The sequence below is a fragment of the Nyctereutes procyonoides genome, unplaced genomic scaffold (genome assembly GCF_905146905.1).
Source record: "Nyctereutes procyonoides isolate TBG_1078 unplaced genomic scaffold, NYPRO_anot_genome, whole genome shotgun sequence".
Classification (NCBI taxonomy): domain Eukaryota; kingdom Metazoa; phylum Chordata; class Mammalia; order Carnivora; family Canidae; genus Nyctereutes; species Nyctereutes procyonoides.
Genome location: NW_026575126.1, coordinates 5,042,647 through 5,061,878, shown reverse-complemented (window position 1 = coordinate 5,061,878; position 19,232 = coordinate 5,042,647). Strand labels below are relative to the sequence as shown.

At 37.2% G+C, this 19,232-nt stretch overlaps 1 long non-coding RNA gene across 1 annotated transcript in view; it reads left to right on the top strand.

Moving 5' to 3' along the window:
* The first annotated feature begins 2,200 nt into the window (after positions 1–2,200).
* The window catches only part of LOC129520028 (uncharacterized), a 101,278-nt gene continuing 84,246 nt past the window's right edge, over positions 2,201–19,232 (top strand). Inside the window, exon 1 of the long non-coding RNA XR_008666461.1 lies at positions 2,201–2,322. This is a non-coding gene — a long non-coding RNA (uncharacterized LOC129520028). The remainder of the gene's footprint in view (positions 2,323–19,232) is intronic.

The following is a 19,232-nucleotide window of genomic DNA, read 5'->3' as shown; positions in this document are numbered from 1 at the left end:
CTAATTGTTTATCAGTTATTGACGACTTATTGTTGACTCTGATTTCCTATATGGATAATTGGGAAATCCCTCTCTGCCTTCCCTGTTTACCTTTTATTTACATTTCTCTCTTATTACATCAATTAAGATTTTCAGTACAATTTTGAATTAGAGTGGTGAGACGGAATGTCTTTGCCTTGTTAAGACATCTTAGTGAGAAAGTATCTAATTTCTCACTATGAAGAATAATGTTAGCTGTAGGTTTTTTTTGTATGTGTGCATTTCAGTAGATTGTGTCTTTCAAGGTGTTGGTCCCTTAATCTAGGTTATCAAATTCATGGACATGGAATTGTTTCTGATATTTCTTTATTATCTTTTTAACGTCTATTTATTATCCTAGTAATGTATTTTTAATAAAATAATGCAAATATTAGTTAAAAGGGAATTTCTAGCTTCTTATTCTGAGTGTATAAAGAATTTGGCTTTTTATAAATTCACGTGTTATGAGATGCACAGAGTCTAGGTTACTGTTGTCATGGAAAGAATGAATTGGTACAGGCACAGACTTTGAGTTCTGAAGCATACCAGTACTTTATATATTAAAACATAAAATAAACATTATAGAAGTAAACCTTAAAAATTGAGCGCAAAGGCACACACAAGAACGTAACTCTACATGAAATTAATAAACATAACCAAACAAAAAATTTTCAAGGAAATTTTGAATGCATTCCTCTGGTTGTATATACTTATTGATATACAATTTGAAATCAAAAAGAACTTCAATCAAAGTCATCTTGAATTTTGCTCAGTAAGTTTTCTTTCTGAGATAGTAATCTTCTTGGATATTTATTTGGTGTTTTTCATCAATCTGGGGAAGTTTTTAGCCATTAGAATTTCAAATATTTTGGGCAGCCTGGGTGCCTCAGCGGTTTAGCACCGCCTTCAGCCCAGGGCCTGATCCTGGAGACCCAGGATCGAGTCCCACATCGGGCTCCCTGCGTGGAGTCTGCTTCTCCCTCTGCCTGTGTCTCTGCCTCTCTCCCTCTCTCTCTCTCTGTGTCTCTCATTAATAAATAAATACAATCCTTAAAAAAAATAATTTCAAATACTTCCCCCCAAAACTTATCTTATAACTGAAAGTTTGTACTCTTTGACCATCAGCTTCCTACTTCCCCTTCTTCTAGTCCTTGGCAACCACCATTCTACTCTCTGCCTGTTTGTGTTTAACTGTTTTAGATTTCACATGTAAGTGAGATCATACAGTATTTGTCTTTCCGCATCTGGCTTATTTCATTTAGCATAATATCCTCCAGCTTCATCCATGATTTTGCAAGTGGCAGGATTTCTTTCTCATGACTGGATAATATTCCACTCTATAAATATCACATTTTCTTTATCCATTTATGTGTCACTAGACATATTGTTTTTATATTGTAGCAATTGTAAATAGCACTTCAATGAATGTATGAATGCAAATATCTGTTGAAGATATTTTTAAATTTTTGATTATATTTTTGAGGAGTTTTTCATAATGTATATACCAATTTACATATGCCAGCAGTTCACAAAGGTTTCCTTTTCTCCAGATTCTTGTGAACACATACCTCTTATCTTTTTGATAACTATTCTAGAAGGTGTGAGAATCTCATTCTAGTTTTCATTTGCATTTTGCTGATGATGTCTTTCCTTGATTTCTATTTTGTAATTTCTGTATATGCCTGTTGAATGTGATTGGATCTGGACTTCATAATGACAGACTGCAGAGTTTCTGGATTGTGTTATGATCTGCTAAAGAGTGATGTGTCTTTAATCCAGCTTGGGCATACTGAAACTACAAACTCTGACTCCCTTTCAGTTATCAGCAGCTAAATCATACTAATAGTTCTTTGATATTCTAACTCCTGCTTTTTACCAGGCTCACCAAAACCTCCAACAAAGAAGAATAGTTGAGGTTCTAGTTAATGAATTTGAGGTACAATTTAATTAAGGTACTGATTAATCTATCAGACCAGAGGAAAATATCTCAGAGATTATTTTATCAGACTTATCTCCTTATGTTTTTGCCACAAGTATAAATTACTTTTCTCAGCTTCACTTGCATTTTGGTATGGCTATCTGATTGATTTATAGTTAATGGGGTATGAATAGAAATGATGTGTGCTATTTCCATCACATCCTATAACAACCTTCCTTTTCTAATTTTCCCATTATTTTCTCAGTTTATGGCTGAGCATGGAACTGAGAGCCTGGAGGTGAATATAGCCAGAGGGTGTAAGTATCCTGAGAAGTGTCCAAATAGAATGCTTTCATCAACCAGGAGTACCCACATTGGATTATTAGGTGAGTAAGTATTAAAATCTTATTAAGTTAAACCATAGAAATTAAAGGATTAACTTCTCTTAGCCCCTAGCAGCACTTTGAAACTAGAATTAATAAGTACATTAATTCTGAATAAAATATGTCAAAGTAAGTGCGAAAGTAAAAAAAAAGGAAAAATGGAGAATGGTAAAGGTACTTTTTAAAGCAGACACTAAAAGACAGCAAAGTAGTAGAATAAGGGTTTTTGCATAACGTTTCTTGTTTTCTTCAAAATATCAGTCACAATTAGAAATTGTTTTAAATATTTTTCTCTATCCAACCATGGAGTAATTTCCAGGGATTCATAAAGTTATTGTTACAAAGAGAGTACTAGAATACAATAAATAAACCAATAAATGGTGAGTTTTACTAAGTCATATTTACTTTAATATTTCTTGAATGTAAATCCTTTGAGGTATATACAATATCATGGTTTATTTTTTCCTCTCTTAATCTCTTAGTACTTCTAACCTAGGTTTCTGAATAGTTTCCACCTCCTACACCTGCTTAGAGTGATAGTCCTAAGCTCAACGTTCATAGAACTACTCTCCTATTTAAACTTTGATGAATCATCATTGTCTATAACTTTGAGTCCAAGTTTCATGTCTAAGCATAAAAGGTTCAATTTCTTTCCTGTTCATTCTTACTTCTCTCTGGAAGTTCGTGTCCTGACATTGTTTGCTCTAGGCACAGTAAGCTATTTTCAGATAGTATCTGAATACTCTTACCACTGAATGCACGTCCGTTTTTCTTTACTTTGCCTTTAAAGTACCTCTTCATACCTCACTTGTATTAAGAGGCACACCTGTTAAATATGGTTCATAGAGCCAGGAAATGCAAGTTATACTTATAAATAAGGAATGAAAATCAAAAATGTTAAGTTTGCCTAAATCATAAAGCTTATAAGAAGGACCATGATCTGATCACAAGTCTTTTTGTCACTCTAGCATGGAAAAAATAAGACATTATATAAAATCTTTGGTTCTTTGTCATTGATTTGTGCAACTATTTCTTTACAAATATTTTATGCAGATACTTTTTGCAAATATTTCTAAATTAATCTAAGTCTCAGAATCCTATAAAATGGAGCCATATAATACCTTCATTAGAGTTGTTACAAAGGTTAGGTGAAAAAATTATTAATCAGAAATTGTTCTGACTCAAAGAGGCTATATGTGTAAGAGAGCAGAAATCCCTTTCACAAACCTTTATACATATCAAAACATTTCAAAACTGCTATTTGATTTTTAAGAAAGAAGAATTTAAGTATTATTTACTGAGCCCATGCCATATGCCCTGAAGTCGGTTGGTTAAATTTAATTATCACAACAATGCTTTGAGAAAACTATCATCATTTCCACTGTTGCATAAGATGTGATGCAGTGCCCAGAATCTCCCCATCTGCTTGAAGTGCTGTCCAGAACTGAACCCTGCAGCTGCCAGACCCCTTAGGGCACTGCCTCAGCTGAAGAGAGTTGCCTCCTCTAAGGTTGCAAGCCCTTCCCTGCTCACATCAAAGGACATCAGTTAGGAGTTATCAACAGCCGTACCTCTCAACCCAACTCCCACAACTATAAAGCATCACTCTATGTTCAGAACCCACCATAGTGTCAGCTGAGGTGTCTATTGATATTATATCACAGCCGAATTCCGCTTTCTGCCTGCTGATGCTTCCTTTCCTTCTCTTTCACACCTATTGATGCCAAGAACACTCCCTAATAAACCACCTTCGTGCTTATGGCTGTCTTGGAGTCTGCTCTGCAACGCCATGACTCAGATGAGAAAAGAGAAAATGTCCTAGGAGCTACAGAATTTTTCACATTTTCACATGTTCTCAAAAACCAAACATCCTAGTGGTGTGTGTTTCCTTTGCCCTTTCTAATGGTAGCTCTGGGGAAGTTCCCAGTCACCGTCATACAGTAGCTAACAAATTCTGAATATATCATGTGATTCACCACTTAGGGAATTTAAACCCGTGTGTATACTCTGTAATTTTTGACACATGATCACTCATGTGCATCATCATTCACCAGTTTAAGGTTGGATGCTGTCCTGTACCCAAATTTAGGTCACAATCCATCACTGAGCCGTATTTTTTTTTTCTCTATGCTCTTGGGACTAGGACAGAATTCATAGAGACAGGACTGGAAGATTATCAACTATATTTAAAGATATCCTTGTTCAACACCTGTTTCATTCTTAAACATTGTCCTTTTTTGTTTGTTTTTTTAATTTTTTAAAATTTTTATTTATTTATTATAGTCACACAGAGAGAGAGAGAGAGAGAGAGAGAGAGAGAGAGAGGCAGAGACACAGGCAGAGGGAGAAGCAGGCTCCATGCACCGGGAGCCCGACGTGGGATTTGATCCCGGGTCTCCAGCATCGCGCCCTGGGCCAAAGACAGGCGCTAAACCGCTGCGCCACCCAGGGATCCCCTTTTTGGTTTGTCTTTTTTTTTTTTTTTGTCATTTTCCCCCCTCTTTCTTTGGTTTCCTTTTATTCCTACCCCTGTGACCATCTGGACAGAGAAGTTTGATTGACTTTTTTAGTGGATCTAGAGCTCCTTTTGTTATAAAATCCCTTTGGTCATTTGCTGCATATTCCCACCCCCATTGTCTAATCTTTAGCAATATCTCATCAATATAAGGCCAATAAATATAATTTGATGTGTGTATGGACAGTGTCTCTGGTGATAGAATATTACTCATAAAAGATATTCAAAGGATCAGCCTAAGTTAAATGCAGATAAGAGTGTTCATTAGGGGCACAAAGCCATTTTGTCCGGCTAGTATAATGTAATAAATGATAGAAAAATCTTCTAACCGGAGGTCTTCTTTATTCCCCATAAAAACATTCCTAAATTGTCCTTCAACCAGAACTAATGTATATAATAAAAATGCAGTGGCAATGAAGTTGGCAACTGTGTCTTAATGAATATGTGCTGGGGAAAAAATATGCTTAATTGACAGCCCTGGAAACACAAGCACCATTGCTCTAGGAAGAGATACAGCATAAAATGTTCCTGTACAAGCTTCTCATATTGCGTCCCTCTGGACAGGCTGGTTTTTGACATAGGAAAAGGCAATTAAATCTGTTTAACTTGTGCACGGCCGAGAACAAGGCATCTACTAAGTCCACATAAAGACAGGTATTAAGTTTGTTTTGTTTTTAAAAGCTTTTTAATTTTTTTTTATTCTTTCTCAGCAATGGAATCTCTGAACTGAGATATTGGTTTTCCTAAAAGTGTCACTCAACCAGAGAGTGTTTCTCAGTCTGCAAAAGATTCAAAGTACTCTTACTGATGAAATAAGTAAGAATACAGGGCAAGGGGTTTCACCCACTTAAATTGGCATAATAGTCTTAACCTCAACAATCACAAACTGCTCCATTCTTCCCCAAAGATTCTTGTGACAAGTCATCTGGTTTACAATCGAGACAGGCAGATGGCTGCTAGAGTTCAAGACAAATTTTCATTTCTCTAGGAGATGGAAATAAAGCCAAGGGAGTAGGTGCTAAATGGAAGAATTATTCAGCACACTGACCAGCACACTGACCAGGTTTGGGAAGTTACTATGAAAAAATCATTGAAACTATCAGTGCATAACAGTAGAAAAGGAAAGTATGGGATCCCTGGGTGGCGCAGCGGCTTGGCACCTGCCTTTGGCCCAGGGCGCGATCCTGGAGACCCGGGATCGAATCCCACGTCGGGCTCCCGGTGCATGGAGCCTGCTTCTCCCTCTGCCTGTGTCTCTGCCTCTCTCTCTCTCTGTGACTATATTAAATAAATAAATTAAAAAAATATTTTAAGAAAAGGAAAGTAAACAGGATAATAGGCGATATTAGTAACAAGAGAGAAAAGAATGATCAGATATCATTCCTTTATACTGCACCTTTCATCCTTTCCATAGTAATCTCATAGACCTGTGGTTTCTGTGTTGCAGACAAAAATTGCCATGGGGCAGGCAGGTAATACGATGCCCATCACCAAAATAATTATACTTTATATAGTTTTGAGAGGAAAGAGGTAGGTTTTCCTCGCAGATGGAGATCAATTAGAAAAAGAGAATAACACTACCTAAGATTATTTATTGTGTCCATGTACTAGAAAATATATAGATACATGGAATGATAAAATATACTGATAAAGTTAAACATAATTATATCTAAAAAAGATCAATATAATATGCTGATTTTGGAGACAAAAAAGAAACTCAAAGAGATTAAATAGTTGGCAAGTTTACAGAGCTAGTAATTTTTATCAGCATATTTTGAGATTTTTTTTTGAACAATGACTTGTAAATGTTATCAACATATGCATTTCATAGATGAGGAAGATTGAATAGGTACCAAACTATTCTTTAAATTGCAATAAGAATTTATGCTTTTTTATCCTTGGGAAAATGGCTGAGACATTAGAGAGACAAGACAAAAGATTGTGAAGATTTGTCAATAAATTAGAAACATTGATCATTTATTCTGCCTTTTTTATATACAACCTCCACCCCTGAGCATTTTAATAGCAGATGAGGGAAGTTTCTATTTATAGATGTTTTCCAGATAATAAACTGATGGAGGAATAAGAGAAAGAATATCATCACTTTGCTACCCTCATGAACTAAAGGATCTAGGCATTGGGCATCAATAACTCCTAATGTTCCATTCGAAGAAACATTCAAGTGTCGCACACCTTGTACTAGAGGGACACAAAACTCTGAAAATCATCTTACCATAAAATTTTAAACTTGAATTTGATCATACTCTATATTCATCTACCAGGAAATACCAAAGACAATAGAATTGCCTATGCTGTAGTATTACAATGAGCAAATCTAGTCTTTGGGAAACTCTACAGGAAAAAAAATGAAGCAATTTCTTCAATATATAACTTAACAGGAAAACCAAGAGAATGAAGAATATTAAATCTAAAGATTTAAAACATCTTAAAATTATAATTTACAGCATAGAGAATCTGGTCAATGATACCATAATAGTATTGTATGGTGACAGATGGTAACTAGGCCTGCGGTGGGGATCATTTTGTAATGTATAAAAATATTGAATCACTATGATGTAAACCTGAAAGTAACAGGATATTGACTATACCTCAATAAAAAGTCTTGAAATAAATTATATTTGCCTTATTTGTACTATAATTCAAACCAACTATATTTATCCATCCATACCCACACCCACACACATATATGTGCATGTGTATGTATACTATAAATGTATGTACTCTGCGTGTGTGGTCTGTGTGTGTAGTGTACAGATATATCTCCTATTTATCGTTAATCATCTATCATCATTTGTCACCCCTCTATCTGGAGGGTGAGAAAGAGAAAAGAGACAGAGAAAACATGAAGAATACACAAAGAGAAACATGGAATTTATGACATATTGGATTTGAAAAAGGGGCTGTCTATATAATGATAAAAAGGAATTATTCTTCCAGATTTTTAGGTGTGGTAATGGTGTTTTGATTATCTTTAAAAGTCTTTAGATAGATGATGATAGATGATGATGATGATAGATGATAGATAGATAGATAGATAGATAGATAGATAGATAGATAGATAGAAGAATTTATGGGTTGAATAATATGGTATGTGGGAGGTGGGGGAGTGAATAGGCTATGCAGTAGTTTTTATCTGAGGTTGGTTCTGTCTCACAGTAGACATATGGCAAGATCTGGAAATATTTTTAATTGTCATGACTGGGATCAAGAGGTAGAGAGGCCAGGGATCCTATTAAACATGCTAAAATGCATGGGATAGTCTTCTCTTCTCCTACCCAGACATAAAGAATTGTTAAGTCTAAAATGTCAGTATCAGTAATGTTGAGAAACCACAGGTTACAGATAAACATTTTAGTTTACTTTTACATATACTTAAACTTTAATGAAAGAAAACATTAAAGTAAAATTAAAAGGACATGAGTTTTGGAGTATTTTTATTAGGTCAGATAATGATGATTAGAAGATGTTCAAATGTGACCAAATGATTACCCCTCAGGAGAGTTTAGTCACAGAAATGCTCCAGTTATGGAATCAATTTAAGATGATGTAGTAATCAAGCTGTAAAAATATCTTTATTTCCTGGAGAAAATTCAAGCCAAATATAAATGTATATATTAGACTAGAGAAATTTGGCTAAAATAGGAGAAGCAGGGAAACCAATGGTAAGTAAACCTAATAAATGAAAATCTGGAATTTAAAATGAGATATTTGAGGGAGTGATGATTCACTTAATAAAATGTGTCTTTAAAAGGGATTCACTGTACCATTTCTTTAAATAAAGCTCTCTACTGCATTGCTTTGAATTGATTTACACATATTTGACTAAAACGAAAAATTTCTGGAACTTCCATGGAGTGTTAATAAAGTGTGACAAAAACACTAGGTTTAAAGTGTGCTTAGTTATGTGCTCAAAATGTTCAGTAAGAAAACACTTGGGTACCTATAAGAAAATTCTCTAGTTAGAAGCTGATTTATGGTTGATCCTATTGTCATGTGTTACTTTTAAAATGCAAAATGTAGTCAATTAAATTTCTACTGTATCAATTAAAGGCCCTGGAAAAGAGAGGTAGCCTAGAAAATTCAGTAAGACCAGAGCAGTAAGAAAAAAAATCAACTTTTACATATTTGCTGATGTCTTAGGAAAGAAGCAGGTGGCATGAGTCACGTTTCTCTATTCTGTTCTAATAGAGAATGGTATCGATGAGTAAAAAGGGGGGTTCCTATCTATTTTTCTAAAAGGAAAAGGCCCCTATTTTCCTAAAAGGAAAATTGGCATACTACTGTTTTTTAGTTTTTGGGGTTTTTTTTGTTTTTTTTTTTTTTAATGGGTAGAGGGAGGTCACCATGCTAGTAATGACTATTAGGATTTCTATGGTGAGACTTTGCTCCGATAAGACATAACTCAAGCAAAAGTAACAATAAACAAGTTCTTCGAACAGTATCTTGGGGTGCCATGCTATCAGTGAACTCAGCAAATGAAAATTATTTATCCATCTAAAACCAAGCAGTTCTATGTGTCAGGAACAGCTGATCTTTTCACAACTTATAGTGAAAGAGAGAGAAAATAAACCATTAAAAAATACTAAATGTGAGGGAATCAAACATTTTCTGAAGCTAGGAAGCCAGTAGGACAGAACTTTCAAGCAGATTGCAAGAGTGAAGCCTGAAGGAAGAGTTACCTTGGCATGCGCTAAAGAAGTAAAGAGGCCCATGTGTCCTGAGCACTGTGAGAGGGATGTGGAAAGCAATGAGTTGAGGAGTAGCTAGGGGCTTTGGATTTGTTCTAAGTATTATGGGAGCTATTGAAGTGTTGAGAGCAGGAGGGCAACATAATCTGATTTGAGTTTAAAAGGATCACTGACTGCTGTGTAGAGGATGTACTTTATTGAGGCAAGATTATGAGCTCAATGCAATGGTCCAAGGATGATGGGATGGTGCCCTGAATCAGTATAGTGGCAATAGTAGCACCAAGAAACAGTGATTCAGGATATTGCTTGAAGGTTAATACTTGAATATTTGCTTATGGATTGATTACTATGTTTAGAAGGAATGGAACAATTAAAGAAGATTGTTATATTTTAAGCCATACTACCTGAAGGAGCAGTAGATTTATTGAGGAAAACTGGGAAGGAAAGCTTTAGATGAAGAGAAAAAAAAGTTGTTTTTTGGGGGGGACTGATAAGGTGTGGGATGCCTTTAAATATAAAGTGGAAATGTGGGAAAGCAATTAGAAATATGGGTATGCAGTTCAAGATAAAGGTCCAGGCCAGGGGTATAAATTTAGAAGTCATCAGACGATGAATAGTACCTTTGAATGACTTAACCTAGGTATATGAGTGAAGAGGAAAGAAAAGAGAAAAGCTGACAAAAATGGAATAATATTAGAAGGTTGTTGACAGGGGGTAGGGGGCAGCAACTGTCAATGATACTGAACATAAATTCTTTTGAGGTAAAAATTAGGCCAGGAATGTGTTATGTACTAGAAATCAAGGGAAGAAAATATTTTAAAAAGGAAGAAGCAATTAATTCCATTACCTGCATCGGATATTTCCAGGTAAGATGTGGCGAGACCATCAGTGAAGACACAGGTCATCATTGCAATAGCAGTTTTAATGGAATTTTGGGATTACCTGCATTTGGATTGAATTGAATTGGTTTCAAGACCCAATACAGTAAAAAGATAGAGAAAGGTGTGTTTCTTTTTCTAGAAAAATGTTTATGGCACATTGCGGATGCTGAAAAAGTAGAACTACACCAATGCATAAAATACAAAAAAAATATATATGAAGAATAAAACAGGTTGATGAGCTTATAAAAAAGGAGTTTTTAGAAATAATGGCGTAGGGCATCTTAAGAAAGAGGGGAATCTCACAATTGCATTTTATTTCCTTGACGATGCTATCATTCAGGAAGATAAGTTTCATGGACACAGCTGTTAGTATGATAGTTACAGGCTCAGTGCCGAGTTTTCCAGTAACTTTGGAAGAATTCTTTAGGGAAACAATGATTACTTTAGTAGTACCCTTCTATTTAGAACACTTGCCATCAGAGAGGATCTACCACAGAGATATGGTATCATTTGCTATTTTTCTCTTGCAAGAGTAGGACAAAATATACCTCATCTCTAGAGCTTACTTGAAAACAGTACTAATTTTGGTGATTAATCCTTATTCCAATTCAAAATAGGCCACATTTACATGTAGATATTAGAACAAATGATTCTCGGGCATCTGCCTGCCCTGGCTTTAAGAGTTGGTATCTTCCTCCAACACTGTGAAGGACTGGACTTGTACGCCCTACTCAAGGAAGAAATAAATCATTTAACCAGTCCTTTTATTTTATTACAGAGCCAGATACCATGAGAGAGTGTGTGTGGATCTGAGTGGACCAATGTATGATGTTCTCAGATTAAATTTGTTCCACAGTTAATTGATAAATAGCTCATCCCTGGACCCTGAACCACTTGCTCAGTGGAAAACCGTGTTACCTCATCTGCCATCACTGATGCCCATCTTTGTGGCAAAGTGGCCTCCAGGATGAAGGTTGGCTCCAACAAGGGGACCTTCAGCAGTGAAAGAACCCAGGCCAAACATAAACAGATCTAAAGAGTCTCTGCCTCCCCACCACTCTGGACTTAAAGGATCATATTGTAGGACATGAGACCTGGCTTCCTTGGCCGCTTTCTAAAGTGTCTAGTTGACACAACCTGGAAGCTTGTGGAAGAATTAATATGCCTGAGGTTAACTGAGGGCCACAGAGTAAAAAGAGGACAAAATCAAGAAGCCTAAAGATAAATTCTTCTCCTTTCTTTCTCTAGGCAACTGTTGCAAGGCCCCGAGGCCCTAAACAACCTTGCCTACACATTCTAAATGACTGCATCATGCCTATGCTTTCTAGTGGAACTTCGGATAATTTGGAGATATATACCCATTATTTGATTTATCTTATTCTCTTCTCTCACCCTTGCTGCCCTGGGATTGTACCTCACCATAGGTTCTCAGCATGTGATCTTTATTTCCATTTTATCAGAAATATGTGTTAATACAGAGGCTTTGATAGAGAGGTAAAACGAGCTTTGGCCGTACTTAAACAAACGCAAAGATATTTTATTAGGGTGAATTCTTCTCCTTGTCAAAGATGAAAAAAATGGAGTGTGAGCATTTCACATTCACTATTATTATTTTTTTCACTATTATTTTTAAAAGATTCGTTGACTCCTTATTGAGAGAGGAGGTTAAACATGCAAAAGTGTATCTCATATTAACCCTTCCCTCATGGAACTTTTCAGTCTAGTGACCAGATGCCAAAGTCAGAGTCTACTAAAGAGAATAATAGCCCATCTCTTGGGGAAATCACATATTGATGGGACCATATAATAGGGTGAAAAATCATGATGGCAGACACATGAAAATTTTAGCTGATGTGAAGAGCCAGTGAAACAACACAACTTTTCAACTCTAAAAAGCTAGTGATTGGGAAATGATGGTGTAGCAGGGAGGGGCATTTGAAAGCAAACCAGTGGGAGCTGTCAACCTTAGAAGATATACAGTAGCTGCCTCTCACATAGTGGCAGAGTCACTGAATTCAGTAAAAGGTCCTGGAGCTGGGTGGATGGCAGATTAACCTGAGCTCATTATGATCTTTTCCTATGAATTTAAAAGGTTGCTTAGCAGGTCACACAACTAGAAACTAGATGGTGTTGGTGAACTTCTGTTTGGCCATTCAGATCTACTCTCCCACCTTCTCTCTGCCCTGACCTGCTCTCTGTCCAGGAGGCAGATCTAGAAGAACTAGTTCAATGACTTTCCTTGTTTTCTCTCTGGATGCTAGTCATACATGTCCATGCACTGACTGGAGACCAGGGAAACGGAGAGAAATGAATAAACCCATTTTCTGTGGATATTCTATGAGTAGGGGTGAATCCCTTAGTGCCCATGTGGATCTCTCTTCACATTTCTCATTTTCTGCAGGTTCTGGTAATCGTTCCTTCTTGGTGCCCCACTGTTATATCACCAGAGTACTGTACTAGCCCTATTTTGTGATTATAACACACTTTTGTAAACAGTCCCTTCTAAAATGATTCAGTTTGCCTATGCCATCTATCACTTTCTGTGACTCTGACTCCCAGAATTATAAAAGATACTGACCTCTTCTTTATAATCTGCATTTTTCTCCATGTAAAATGTTCAAAAAGGTTACACTGAAGGAGAAGAGTTGCCTTTCCCAGTAAAATATTTAACCAACCTTATTGGTTTCTTCCTATATGTAAACTGGATCACTAATCATCCAGAACCACCAGACAGACATTGCTCCTTTCATCAAGTAAGTTGGAAGTTATGGTCCTGAAGATGATTCAGAAAATGCCAAAATTTCCCCCAAAGTAAACAAAAAGCTAACAACTATTTATAATTCTCAAAAGAAGTAAATCAGAGCTCTATATTCATAAAATTTGAGTATTCTAAGTGTATTAAAGAAGAAAGTAGCTAAAGCCGGAAGCAAATTATGTAGTTTAAAAAGTAGAAGTGCATTCATTTGGAATAATAATATGGGCTTGCCTGCACTTACCAAGGTTTTCCACCATTACTATCTTACTCAGCTTTTTCAGAGGGGGCCCTTGATACCAAGGACCATCTTCAGAGGAGGTGAATATGACAAGAAGCATGGAGACGCTACAAGATGGATAAACAGGCAAAATAATGATGAAGCATATGAATTCATGGAGAACCACTGGAAGTCTGTAACATTCTCAAGTGTGGCCGATTTTAGGTTAGTGGAAGGAGCTGATATCTCTGGATGGATATCAGCTCACCTGTCCTCATCAGCAGGAAAGGTGAAAGGATTAATTCAATATTCAACACTGTTTTAAAAAAAAGACATTTCCTATGCGGGCCTGATACTGTGCTAAGTGCCAATCAAATGAAAGTGAATAAGACATTGTATTTTCTCTCAAGTAGTTTATAATATAATGGAGGATACAGTTCAATAGTCAACCAGTTTCAATACCAAAATGCCTGTACTTCATAAAGGAAGGATAAGATACTATGGAAATACAAAGGAAAGACATCCATTTTGACTTGGAGGATTAAAAACGATCTCCCAAAGAGATACTGTTTGAATTGCAATTAAGGATGAAGAGTAGTTAAACAATAGAGCTGCAGAAGTGCCCTAAACATGAGCAAGAATTTAGCAAACAATTGGAATGAATTCCATAGTGTATGGATTTGGGGGTGAAGTAAGGTATGATTAGAATTAGATAAATCTGAAGAGTTATCCAGGAGTTGATCATGAAGGGTTGTATTTTTCATAGTAGGGACTTCACATCTGAGGCAATGGAAACCACAGAAAGATTTTAATCAGGGGAGGATGGCTGTGCCATGTTTCTTGGGTGACACCAGATCGAGTTCCTAGGAATGCAGAGTGAAGGACCACAGAATATGAATATTTATTCATTTGTTCTTTCATCAGGTGATTTTCATTCTCCACCTTAAATTTCCACCTTATTTTCTTTTTTTAAGATTTTATTTATTTATTCATGAGAGACACAGAGAGAGGCAGAGACACAGGCAGACGGAGAAGAAGGCTCCATGCAGGGAGCCTGATGCGGAACTTGATCCCAGGACTCCGGGATCATGCCCTGGGCTCAAGGCAGGTGCTAAACGCTGAGCCACTCAGGGATCCCCAAATTTCCACCTTAAATGTGTGCAACAATCCAAACATTTCTTGTACAGTGTCTACATTCTTCAATTTAGCCAGATTTTGGAAATTGATTTTTTAAAATGTTAACCAAAAAGGTAAGAAATAAAGTACTTTTTAAAGATTTTATTTATTTATTCATGAGAAACACAGAGAAAGAGAGGCAGAGACAGAAGAAGAAGCAGGCTCCCTTCAGGGAGCCCGACATGGGACTCCATCCAGGGTCCCAGGATCATGCCCTGAGATGAAGGCAGACACCCAACTGCTGAGCCACCCAGGGATCCCTAAGTATTTTTTAAATAAAAATAACAACAACAAAAAAGATGTGGCATGAAAAACCTGGATGGATTTTTTAGATAAAAGATAAAACTTGAAAGAAATATTTTCTATAGTAGAAAAGTAATATCTTTTATCTCAAATTAACAGCGGAGCACAAAGCCTTCAAATTGAGAAAGCACAAAGCTTTCTAATATCTTTAGTTGTGCTGAGAGGTGAGCTGTGTGTCATTGAATATCAATAAATATGGCTGAGAAGATAAAAATAGATTTACTTTTACATTAGTAGAGCAGAGAGTGAAAACACTAATGAAAGAGCTTCCTGTTCCTACCAGCCACAGCAGGATCCCGTACCAGGGGCAGGGCCAGACAAACCACTTCTGCAAAGCACAAAGCTTTCTCGATTTGAACCCAGCTCTACTCTTTACTATCTTTGTATTTGTGAGCCAGTTGTGTTTATCCTCTCTCAGTCTTTATCTTCATATGACCTAAGAGATGACAATGATATGACCTATATCAAAACAGGTGAGGACTGAGTTAATAGACATAAAATACTTGTCACAATGCCTGAGACATTGTAGTCACTCAGTAAATATTAGTGAAGAATTGACCAGAAGCTCCCCACTTGACTCCTGGGTCCCACGTCATTTGTCTTCCGCCTTCATAGCTACTTATTTAGTGAAGTTGAAAATCAGAAGAACTTGTAGAGATGTGAAAAACTTACCCTTAGGCACATATATGCTCCAAGGTCATTACTGTTTTTCTCTTACAGAGTTAAGTGGATTCAGTAGTACCTTTAGTTTTGAAAAATTTAAAAGCTGGTAGAGCTCAAAGGACCTTACAACTTAGGTCAGCTCTAGAATGAATGGAGGGCAGGAGCCTTTAGGTTTCCTCCTAGATTGTCATCCCAGTTCCTAGAGGAGTTCCCAGGACAGAACTCTGCACAGAAATAGTAACGGGTGCCATATGTTGTATTTCTTGGAAACCTGAGTGTGTCATAGTGTTAAAAGAAGGCAGAGAATCTCAGTACAAACTACTAGTTCTCTATGAGGAAACACTATTCCCAGGGGTCTGCTGGTGGCCTTCTATTTACATCCCTCATCTCCCTTATTAGAGAAGCTGAGATTTCTAAGGACCTGGGACCTTTACCTGAACGCCTAGCATTTGCTTTAGGAAAGGGCAGGTTCTCTCAGCATGCCACCTTCAGAATACCAACATGCACTGCAATAGAGAGAAAAAGCTTGTTATTTTATTTTCTGGGCAGAGAGATTTATTTTGAGTTCTCCCACCTGAAGGGGAAAATGCCAATAAATTTGCACCATCATTAAAAGTGCATGTGATTACTGTGATGATGCTGTTGTTCAGTGTAGATGGGGAAAAGAAAGAAAACCAATAATCTTGAGAACAGTAATATCTTTAGCTGTGCTGAAAGGTGAGCTGTGTGTCATCGAATATCAATAAATATGGCTGAGAAGATAAAAATAGAGTTACCTTTACATTAGCAGAGCAGAGAGTAAAAACACTAATGAAAGAGCTTCCTGTTCCTACCAGCCACAGCAGGATCCCGTACCAGGGGCAGGGCCAGACAAACCACCTCTGCAAAATCATTGACACTGTTAGATTTGCCAGTGAGATCTTTACCTCCAACCTTTAACGGTATGAAAACATTTACATTCCATCCTCAGTCACCTGCTCCGTAGTCTCCTAACAATATGAGCCGTCTCTTCTAGTTTATTTTCATTCAAGTTCTGATATGATGTGTGAACAATGCCAAAGGAGATACTTTCCAGTTCTTACAATTCTCCTAATCAAAGAGGAATTCCCTGGGTAAAGGAATGTAGTTTCCCGCAGTCCACCAGTTAGATGTCATGCCTCAGTTTCCTCAGATGTCAGTTTTCCAGGCACCTTTCATTCTCAGCCATCCTCCCTGCCTCAGACCCATTTCTTTCCCCTCCTTCATCTCTCTCTCTCTCTCTCTCTCTCTCTCTCTCTCTCTCTCTCTCTCTCTCTTTCTTTCTCTCTCTTCTTCCTTACCACTCTCCCTGAAAAGGGAGAACTGGGCCTGATATTTTGTGTGATCTTCTAAGCAGTGTGAGACACATGTATATTACATACATGTGACTAGATGGGCAGGCGATCCATGCTTTACTAAGAGAAAAGAAAAGATAAAATCCTGGGGTCAAGAGGTGCCTAGGTGGGTCAGTCAGCTAAGGGACCAACTCATGGTTTCAGCTCAGGTCATGACTCAGGGCCTTGAGATCAAGCCCCTGCTCAGACTCTATGCTCAGCAGGGGGTCTTCTTGAGATTTTGTCTCCCTCTCCTCCTCGAAAATAAACAAATAAATCTTCCAAAGAAATTAGGAGATTGAAGAATAGGATATTGGCATCGTCTACTGAAATAAATATTATTAAAATAGCACATTAAATTGTTAAACACCAGAGTTTTAAAACATTACAAAACTTTCCTGAACTCTGTGTAGAATCCTTACTATAATTTAGAGAGCATACATGTCTGTATACTCAACTCAGTATAGTTGTCCACCTTGGAAAAAAGAAAAGTGCATAGACTTTTCGTGGGGTATTAGATGGTGAGAAAAAGCTATGACTTCATGCCCCATTTATATCTGAAAGCCTGAGAAGAATATACAGAGTAGAAACCCTTCCCCATTCTACTCCTAAAACTAGGAAGTTTGAATAAAATCAAAGATTGTAGACAAATGCACTTAGGGAAATGTTTTGGGGGATGAAGATGTCCCCATCTGTAGCTTTTATCTTGGATTCACCTACTTAGAAGTAGGATCTGTGGCAGAAATCTCGGTGAAAGTGATACACAGAAAGAGGGCTTTCAAGAGAAACCTGAGTGATAGGGTAGGAGAAGAAAGATGCAAAGATGTGGTTTCAGGAGGAATGTACCCAGGTCTGAGCCTAATGGGAGTTCTGGCACATGAATTCCCCCACAGAGACACAAGTGTGAGCTATTATGGGCTTCATCAGTCAATCACTGGCTACTGGGTTCCTCTGGCAGGGAGTGGGGTGTAGCCTCCCAGGCATCTGCCTTAGAAGTAGTTCCCTTTAGCCAAGGACAAGCCTCCAACGAAGAGTGCAGATGTGAACCATTAGTAACCAACACTGAGAGCTGAGGGATGGAAGAACCAGGTGATTGGGGTGTGCATCAACTGAATTTTCTGTAGGAACATTTTCCAACTCAGTTTAACTCAAGTCATGGGGCATTTAATATCTTCAAGAACTAGGTGTAGTGATGTAGATAGTAATAAATAAATGTATTATTTCTAGCTTCAAGGAGCTCCTAGTCGAATAAATGAGACAAATATGTACTCAGATATTGAACAATGACCTGATTTTCAGGCTATGATCATAGTTGATCTAGGTTTGTTCTAAGAGATATAAAGAGCTGAGTCACAAAGAATTCAGATCCACTTTTCGTATTTACCACCACTTGAAAGTGTAGTTCATTAAACCTCATGGCTTTAATACCCATCTGATGACTCCCAATTCTGTACCTCCACTTTGAATGTCTCCCTTCAACTCTACAGTCCTACATCCAACTATCTATTATACATCTCTTTCTTTAATATCTAAGACACTTAAAACTTAACAAGTCCAAAGTAGAACCCCATTTTTGCCTCTGCCAGCTACTTTTTTTTTTTTTGCAGATTTCCCATCATAGTAAATGGCAGCTCCAAGTGTCTAGATATATAGACCAAGAATTTTAGATTCATGCTTAATTACTTTCCTTTTGTAAAGCTCATATCAGCAAACCATGCCCGTTCAACCTCTAATATATTCAGAGTTAGAACACTCCTTTCACCTCCGGTACTATCACCCTGGTCATCATCAACGATCCGCTCTTTCCTGGGTAATTGCTAGAGCACTAAGTGGTCTCTATTTGCTTTATTGAACCCGTCCCTCTGTACCCCTCAACTCACCACATGTATAGTCTCTTCTCACAAAAGCAACCAAAATGAATGATTCAAAACATAAGCCATATCATATCATTCCTCTACTTTCACAATTTCCCTTGGAAAAAAACAAAAACAAAAACACAAAATCTTATACTTTCCTCCATGGCATGCTATGACTTGATATATCCAAACAATCTGTCAGAATGGGCCATAGAGAGTTTTTTGGAAAGTAGTCTGGAAATTTTTTTGTAAGCTAGTTCCTAAGTCATTCTGCAAGTTGGAGCACAGAAAATGAACAAATGCTAGAGTCTGTAGCCTGGCAATTATGGACATACCACCTTGTATTTACAGTTATGGGAGTGGCCATAATTATCTTTGTAGAAAAATAAGTCAGAAGGTAAAAGGTTTGGCACAGAATTTTGAGGACCTTCAACTTTTGATGGTCATGGGACGGTTGGAAGGACTGGCTCAGGAGATAGAGAAGTA